We start from the raw sequence: 8,736 nt of genomic DNA on the forward strand, positions 1-8,736 counted from the left end.
GCCTGGTATGGAGGGAAGGTCTTATGAGGAAAGGCTGAGGGTTTTGAGGCTGTTTTCGTTAGAGAGAAGAAGGTTAAGAGGTGACTTAATAGAGACATACAAGATGATCAGAGGATTAGATAGGGTGGACAGTGGGAGCCTTTTTCCTCGGATGGTGATGGCTAGCACGAGGGGACATAGCTTTAAATTGAGGGGTGATAAATATAGGACAGATGTCAGAGGTAGGTTCTTTACTCAGAGAGTAGTAAGGGCGTGGAATGCCCTGCCTGCAAAAATAGTAGACTCGCCCACTTTAAGGGCATTTAAATGGTCATTGGATAAACATATGGATGATAATGGAATAGTTTAGGTTAGATGGGCTTCAGATTGGTTTCACAGGTCGGCGCAACATCGAGGGCCGAAGGGCCTGTACTGCGCTGTAATGTTCTATGTTCTATGTTCTATGTTCTATCACAGACAGCTACTGCAACGGAATGTAGCTGTGCAGGATTATCATATCGTAGTAACAAAATGATTTATTATTTTGGTAATAAAAAACCATGCGAAGTCTGGATAAAGTAGGTGGATAAATATTGTTCCCACTTATAAAATGATTAAGAACTAGAGGGCGTAACTTTAAAGTTTTTTTGTAAAACAAGCAAGTGCAAGATGAGAGGAAACCTTTTCTCAAAGCTAGTACTGAGGGTACGAAATGTACCAGCTGGAAATGTTGGGGAGGCAGGTACAACTGAGGCATTCCAGAAGGCTCTGGGTGATTATTCGAATAAAAATAGTGTGCAGAAGTACGGAGAGAAAATAACTCGGTAATGATGCTCTTTTGAAGAGCTGGCACTGACAGAATGGTCCAAATGGCCTCCTCCTGAACCATAACAATTCTGTTATTCTCTGATCCTCTTCTCAGCCCTGGCTTTGGGCTCTGGAGCACTCAGCAACGAGGCATTTCAGAAATCTCCCATCATCCCACAGTCTGTCTCAGTCTGTCAATGGAAGGTGCCATGCTTTCTGTAGAACAGATGATCGTACTGCTGGTGGCCAGAATGGATTCCCCCCACTGTCTGTGCCACAATCCATCTGGTATCCCCAGCACGTTCCCACCTGCCTCGCGCTGCGCACCCAGCAAACGTCAGGATGGCCTTAGAGGATTGTCGTTGGCTTGATGCTGATTTACAATCGTGGTTGGGGGAGGGGGATGGGGTCAGTTGGCCAGACAATGGGTTTGCAATGTATTGTGATGCCAACACAGTGCGTTCAATTCCTGCATCGGTTGAGGTGGCCATGCAGGAGTGTCCTTCTCATCCTCTCCCATCATCTGAGGCGTGGCTATGACCTTCAGGTTAAACCACCACCAGTTGTCTGTCTCTCCCTAATAAGAGAGCAGCCCTATGATCTGGTAACATGATGGCAACTTTACTTTTACAATCAGGGCTTCTCATGTGTGGGCCTTTTCTACTTTGATGACAGCATATCTTTCCTGCTCCCATTGACCATGTTTTGCAGTCCACCCTCCACTATATTAAGCCCATTGCCATGCAGCTTGGCATCTCCGATCATGCCACTTTACCCATTTCAACAACCCACGGACTATCCATCACCAATCTAAATCACACCCTTCCAAACAAATCCATCTCTAGAATAACACAGTGTGGAGCTGGAGGAACACAGCAGGCCAGGCAGCATCAGAGGAGCAGGAAAGCTGACGTTTCGAGTCGGGATCCTTCTTCAGAAAAAAGGGTCCCAACCCGAAACATCAGCTTTCCTGCTCCTCTGATGCTGCCTGGCCTGCTGTGTTCCTCCAGCTCCACACTGTGTTATCTCTGACTCCAGCATCGGCAGTTCTTACTATCTCTGATGTCCATCTCTAGAATGTTATTGCTCTCTGCAGATCTTTAAAGTCACTGATTATTTTCTGGCCCTGCAGTCAGGTTTTGCTGGATGACCTCCAAAGCTGCTGACCTCCCACGTATCATTTAACTCCCAGTGTGTCCTCCCCTAGGTCTTACCATCAAATCCTGGATCTGTAATCAATCCTTTGTCCTCCCCAGCTCCTGGCTCCTTTCTCTTTGCTCTGTGGAGAATCAAAGGAAGTGAGAGAGCTGATTCCTAATAACTCCCAAGAGTAAAAGGCATCAACAGCATTCAAGTATCCTTTCTTCTCTAGCAAAAGTCCTGGATGCTTTTGCAAATTAGCAATCTGGTCATCCACATTTATAAACAGGTTGTTGAGGAAAATTTAAATTCTTCCACACAAACTACTCAGGCAACGAAAGAATGCTACCTGCAGCTGCCATAGCCCCTGGGCAGGGGTACAATCAAATGGGTGCCTATGGCCTACTTCCAGACAAGGGCCTTACCCCCTGTTGTCTCTGGGCATCCCACCTTTCATCAATGATTGGGTGCACTGCCCATCATTGCTGGCTGCCATTTGCCAGATCCGCACTAGACGGTCATTAATTGGGCACCTCAATTATGACCCAATGTCTCCCAGTCAGTTTCACCAGTTGGTGAACTAAGCATTCCTTTACCTTTGGTGGCTGTGTGGTGGCTCAGTGGTTAGCATTACTGTCTCACAGCACCAGGGACCTGGGTTCGATTCCAGCCTTTGGGTGACTGTGTGGAGTCTGCACATTCTCCCTGTGTCTGTGTGGGGTTTCCTCCGGGTGCTCCGGTTTCCTCCCACAGTCCAAAGATGTGCAGGTTAGGTGGATTGGCCATGGGAAATCGCCCGCAGTGTCGAAGGATGTGCAGGCTGAGTGGATTAGCTTTGGGAAATGTAGGGATACAGGGATGAGACAGTTCTGGGTAAGATGTTCTTTGGAGGGTTGGTGTGGACTCGATTGGTTGAATGGCCTGCTTCCATAGTCTAAAGATTCTATCAGATCAGCGCCAACCACTGATTGGTATGTGAAGTCCATTCCCACAATTTTCCCTTTCTGCCTGGATTCAGCACAAAGACACCAGACTGGTATAATTGTCCTTCCAAACGTGGTCATCCTCGTGGACCGTGCTGGATATGACCAGAAGTGATTGACCACCCTTTTCTGGCTCCCACTACACGCTCCTGCAGCACCACAAAACCATGACTGAGATGTTTCCACTTGTGGGCGAGACCCGAATCAGGGACTATAAATATATAATGACAGTCACCACACTGTGTGACGAGAATGTGGAATTTGTGTGGCTTGGTCTAATAGTATCGATGTATTTAAGGGGAAGCTGGATAGACACAGCAGAGAAAAGGATATGCAGATGAGGCTAGATGAAGAGGGCTATGAGGAGAGTAAAGTGGGGTGTAATTACGAACCAGTTGAACCAAGAGAATTTTTTTGGCCATTAAATGCTCCAATGTTGTAACAGATAGATGGGATGAAGTTTAAACACTTCATAAATATTTGAAACCCACGTCCCTTACTTAAATCCATTTTTTTTCTGTTTCTATTTTGAAATTTCCAGCACTTGCAAATTTCTTGAATCCCTCTTGTACTGTTTTGAGGTATAGTTAGGGTCTGGAGCACAGCTGAAATACCTCATGCAAACTAAAAATCCGGTTTCATTTTCATTGTTCTGTAAATGAAAAATATCCAAGAATAATACTTGAAGTACGCAACATAAGAAGTGGAATGTTTCTCTCCCATACTATTTTCTGACAGATATCATAACCAGATTTATGTTGTTATTTTACCATGGTCTCTTGATTCACTTTCAACTTTTAAGATACAGACAGTTTCTGCACAATTCCTCTTAACTTCTGAGGAAGTTGACATCACATTTCCAAAACAAAAGCATCTAAATATTTCAGTTTCGCAATGCATTGGCAAGTTCTTGCCAATGACTCCTGTAGGAAGCCAATTCCTGATCTTGGCCCAAGAATGCAAAAAAAAATGCAATAAATAAAGACTTGCATTTACATGACACCTTTCATGACCATAGGATTACCCAAGGAAATTTATGGCCATAAGTATTTTTTGAAGCAGAGTCACTGTTTTAATGTAGAAAACATGGCAGCCAATTTGCATAGACCAAGCTCCCACAAGTATAATGTTCACCAAAGTCACATGCTTTTTTTCTAATTCTTGCAATGCAATGGAATTCAAGGCTGCCATTCTTTCTCCATCCCTAGTTTCCCTTGAAATGATTAGCTGTCTAGGCAATTTCAGAGGGCAATTAAGAGTCAACCACATTATTGTGGGTCTGGAGTCACATGTAGGCCAGGCCAGATAAGGATGGCAGATTTCCTTCCCTAAAAGACATCACCGAACCAGATGGATTTTGACAACAATTGACACATGACCGAATTATTGTGGTGCAGAAAGAGGCCAGTCGGCCCACCGTGCCTGTACCAGCATAATTATCCAATGCCAATCTCCTACCTTTTCTTCATATCCTTGCATGCCATTATTATCTCAATAACTATCCAAACTTTCTCAAATACCTCAATTGAACCTGCCTCCACCACATTCCCAGGCAATGCGTTCCATACTCTTAACAACTCGTTGCGAAAAAAGATTTTTCTCATGTCATCCTTGCTTCGTTTGCACATCACTTTAAATCTATAACTTCACGTTCTTGCTTTTTTTACAAATAGAAAGAATTTTAACTACTATGTCGAGTCCATTACGCTTTTGAAAATCTCAATCAGGCCTTCTTTCAACCTTCTTCTCTCCAGGGACAACAGTCCTAATGTGTTCGTCATTAGACTAGCTTTTAATTCCAGACTATTTTTAGTGAATTCAAATTTCACCATCCATCATTTTTATTTGAAGTTCATTCATAGGATGTGGACATTGCTGGCCAGGCCAGTATTTATTGTCCTTCTCTATTTGCACAGAGGGTAGTTAAGAGTCAATCACATTGTTCTGGGTCTGGAGTCACATGTAGGCTAGACCAGGTAGGAATGGCAGATTTCCTTCCCTAAAGGACATCACTGAACCAGATGAGCTTTTCCTACAATTGGTAACAGTTTCATGGTCGTCATTAGACTCTTTAATCTGCAATTTTTTTATGTTGAATTAAAATTCCACCATCAGCTGGGACAGGATTTGAACCCCTGATTGAATTTTTTGAGGACGTGACAAAGGTGATCGATCAAGAGTGGAGCAGTGGATGTTGTCTACGTGGATTTTAGTAAGGCCTTCGACAAGGTCCCTCATGGTAGGCTCATCCAGAAGATTAAGATGCATGGGATCCACGGTGACTTGGCCATGTGGATTCAAAATTGGCTTGCCCATAGAAAGCAGAGGGTAGTGATGTAAGGATGCTTTTCCAGGCTGGAGGTCTGTGGCTAGTGGTGTTATGCAGGGATCCGTACTGGGACCTCTGCTGTTTGTGACATGTATAATGACTTGGATAAAACTGTAAATAGATGGGTTGCTAAGTTTGTAGATGATACAAAGATCGGTGGAGTTGTGGATAATGTAGCAGGTTGTCAAAGGATACAGTGGGATATAGACCATTTGCAGATATGGGCGGAAAAATTGCAGATGGAGTTAAATCTGGTAAGTGTGAGGTGCTGCACTTTGGGAGATCAAATGTTAAGGAAAAGTATACAGTTACTGGCAGGGCCCTGAACAGCATTGATGTACAGAGGGATCTTGGGGTTGAAGTGCATAGCTCCCTGAAAGTGGCCACGCAAGCAGATAGGGTGGTAAGGAAGGTGTATGGTGTACTTGCCTTTATTGGTCGGTGAATTGAGTACAAGAGTCAGGATGTCATATTGCAGCTTTATAAGACTTTGGTTAGGCTACACTTAGAGTATTGCATTCAATTCTGTTTGCCACATTACAGGAAGGATGTGGAGGCTTTGGAAAGAGTGGAGAAGAGGTTTGATTGATTGTTTCATTCATTGGTTCATTGCCACGTGTACCGGAGTACAGTGAAAAGCTTTGTTTACAAGTGGTACAGGCAGATCACAGCAAGCAAGAATGCACAGATCAAAGGTTGTTGAAAAAATCTTAGAGGCATACACATTACATAGCACAGGGCAAGCGCTAGGTGAGAACAACGTTAGCAAGATCAGCATTATTTGAGGCTAGAGAGTCCATTCATCAATCTAATAATGGCCGGGAAGAAGCTGTTCCTGAACCGGCTGGTGCATGTGTTCAACCCTTTGTATCTTCTGCCTGATGGAAGAGGTTGTAGGAGATCATTACCGGGGTGCGATGGGTCTTTGATGTCGGCGGCCTTTCCGTGGCAGCAAGTCATGTAAATGGAGTCCATGGATGGAAGGTTGGCTTCCATGATGGTCTGGGTTGTGCACACCACCTTCTGTAGTTTCTTACAGTCCTGGGAAAAGCAGTTGCCATAACAGGCCATTATCCACCCAGACAGTATGCTTTCAATGGTGCATCTGTAGAAGTTGGTGAGGGACCTTATGGAATGCCAAATTTCCTGAGCCGCCTGAGGAAGAAGAGGCGTTGTCGTGCCTTCTTGACCATCGCATCTATGTGGGAAGTCCAAGACAGGTTGTCGGTTATCTTCACTCTGAGGAACTTGACACTCTCCACCCTCTCAACCTCAGTTCTGTTGATGGGGGTGTGTTCTTCTCCTTTCTTTCTGAAGTCGATGATCAGTTCTTTAGTTTTGCCGACACTGAGAGAGAAGTTGTTCTCACTGCACCACATCACCAAGCTCTCTATCTCCTTACTGTATTTTGGCTCGCCATTGTTAGATATCCATTCTACCACAGTGGTGTCATCATCAAACTTGTAAGTGGCATTCATTCAGAATTTGGCCACACAATCATGGGTATACAGGAAGTAGAGTAGGGGGTCTGAGGACACATTCTTGGGGGTCTCCAGTGGTAAATGTTATTGTGAAGTTACCTATCATCACTGATTGTGGTCTGTGGGTCAGAAAGCTGAGGATCTAGTTGCAGAGGATGCTGCCTGGATTAGAGGGTATGAGCTATAGTGAGTTTTCTCTGGAGCGGCGAAGGCTAAGGGGAGAGTTGATAGAAGTTTACAAAATTATGAGCTGCATAGATAGGGTTGACAGTCAGAACCTGTTTCCCAGAATTGAAATGTCTAATTCTAGGGGGCATGCATTGAAGGTGAAAGGTGGAAAGTTCAAAGGAGATGTGAGGGGCAAGTTTTTTACAGAGAGTGGTAGGAGTCTGGTAGGGGTAAGGGCATTTAAGGGAGTTTTAAATCAGTATATGAATATGTAAGGAATGGAGGGAAATGGACCAAGAGCAAGCAGAAGGGATTTGTTTCATTTGGCATCATTTTCAGCACAACATCATGGGCCGAAGGGCCCGTTCCTGTGCTGTACATTTCTATGTTCTATCTTTCGTATAATAGGGAGGACAGAATTGAACGCAGTATTCCAAAAGTGGCCTAATCGATGTCCTGTCAGCCTAAACAAAACATCCCAACTCCTATACTCAATGCACTGACCAACAAAGGCAAGCGTACCAAATGCCTTCTTCACTACCCTATCTACCTGTGACTCATCTCACCTAAAAGGTGGCATCTTTGACTATGCAGCACTCTCTTTATCCCCTGCACCACTGCCAAAGCACCCCCCCCCCCCACCCCCCAGAGTGAGATGCTTAATTTTTGTGCTCAAGTGGGACTTGAACTGCAAACTGCTCATCCAGAGGGGAAACATGCATCAAACAGAGCCATGACTGCCACAAAACTCAGTGAGCCTAACATGTACCAGGAAGCACCATTCAAATCCAGGTATTGTCATTTACTACTGTTTCTCTAAATAATTTAACACCGGCTGAATCGTATTTTTTTTTTGGCTATGTGTGTTAAGATGTTCGGACAGTTTTTCACTGTGAGGCCTAGCAAGATTCCTCACCATGTCTTACCGAAAGTGCCTTCCTAACTGCAGACCCCACCTCTATGATGTGCCTCTCATCTGATTCTAACCCCATGCCACCAGGGCAGCCTGCCACTTGGAGAGAAGATCAGCATCCCTGGCACCCATGCCACATTTAGAAGGCCACTATACATCCTGATAAACACTGGCATTCCAAACTGCCCAGCACAGACCTGGGGAAGACGACGCACAATTCTCTGATAGGAACCAAAGCCCCCCCCCCCGGCACCCACCATCCCCTGGAGTGGGGTCAGCTCCTGTTTTTGACGAACGTATGGCCCCAGCTCCCCTGGAAGAAATATCAGCCCATTCTCTCAACAGAGAATTGTACCAGGTCTGAACTGGGGTGTAGGGGGGAGCTTTGGCGGTGGTGCAGGGGATAAAGAGAGTGCTGCATAGTCAAAAGTGCCACCTTTTAGGTGAGATGAGTCACAGGTAGATAGGGTAGTGAAGAAGGCATTTGGTACGCTTGCCTTTGTTGGTCAGTGCATGGAGTATAGGAGTTGGGATGTTTTGTTTAGGCTGAAAGGTTGTAGGGTGTATTTACACTATACAACTCAAAATAGCAGTAAATGTCCATTTTGTGAATTGGATACTAAGATTAAGACTAATCTCCAAAGCAAAACACGAGGAACAACCTTTCAGGGAGGCCTTAGTCTGCTTGTCTCCAGTGTCAGTATTGGCCCAGTCTACAGAATCCAACTATATTTACACCTTGACCATAACATTGACATTGCCAGAGTGAACCAAACCTACTGGAGAAAAGCCTAGAGATAGTGGGAACTACCGATGCTGGAGAATCTGAGATAGCAAGGTGTAGAGCTGGATGAACACAGCAGGCCAAGCAGCATCAGAGGAGCAGGAAAGCTGACGTTTCGGGTCTAGACTCTTCTTCAGAAATTTCTGAAGAAG

This window comes from Rhincodon typus, chromosome 16 (genome assembly GCF_021869965.1).
Source record: "Rhincodon typus isolate 14 chromosome 16, sRhiTyp1.1, whole genome shotgun sequence".
In the NCBI taxonomy this organism is placed as follows: domain Eukaryota; kingdom Metazoa; phylum Chordata; class Chondrichthyes; order Orectolobiformes; family Rhincodontidae; genus Rhincodon; species Rhincodon typus.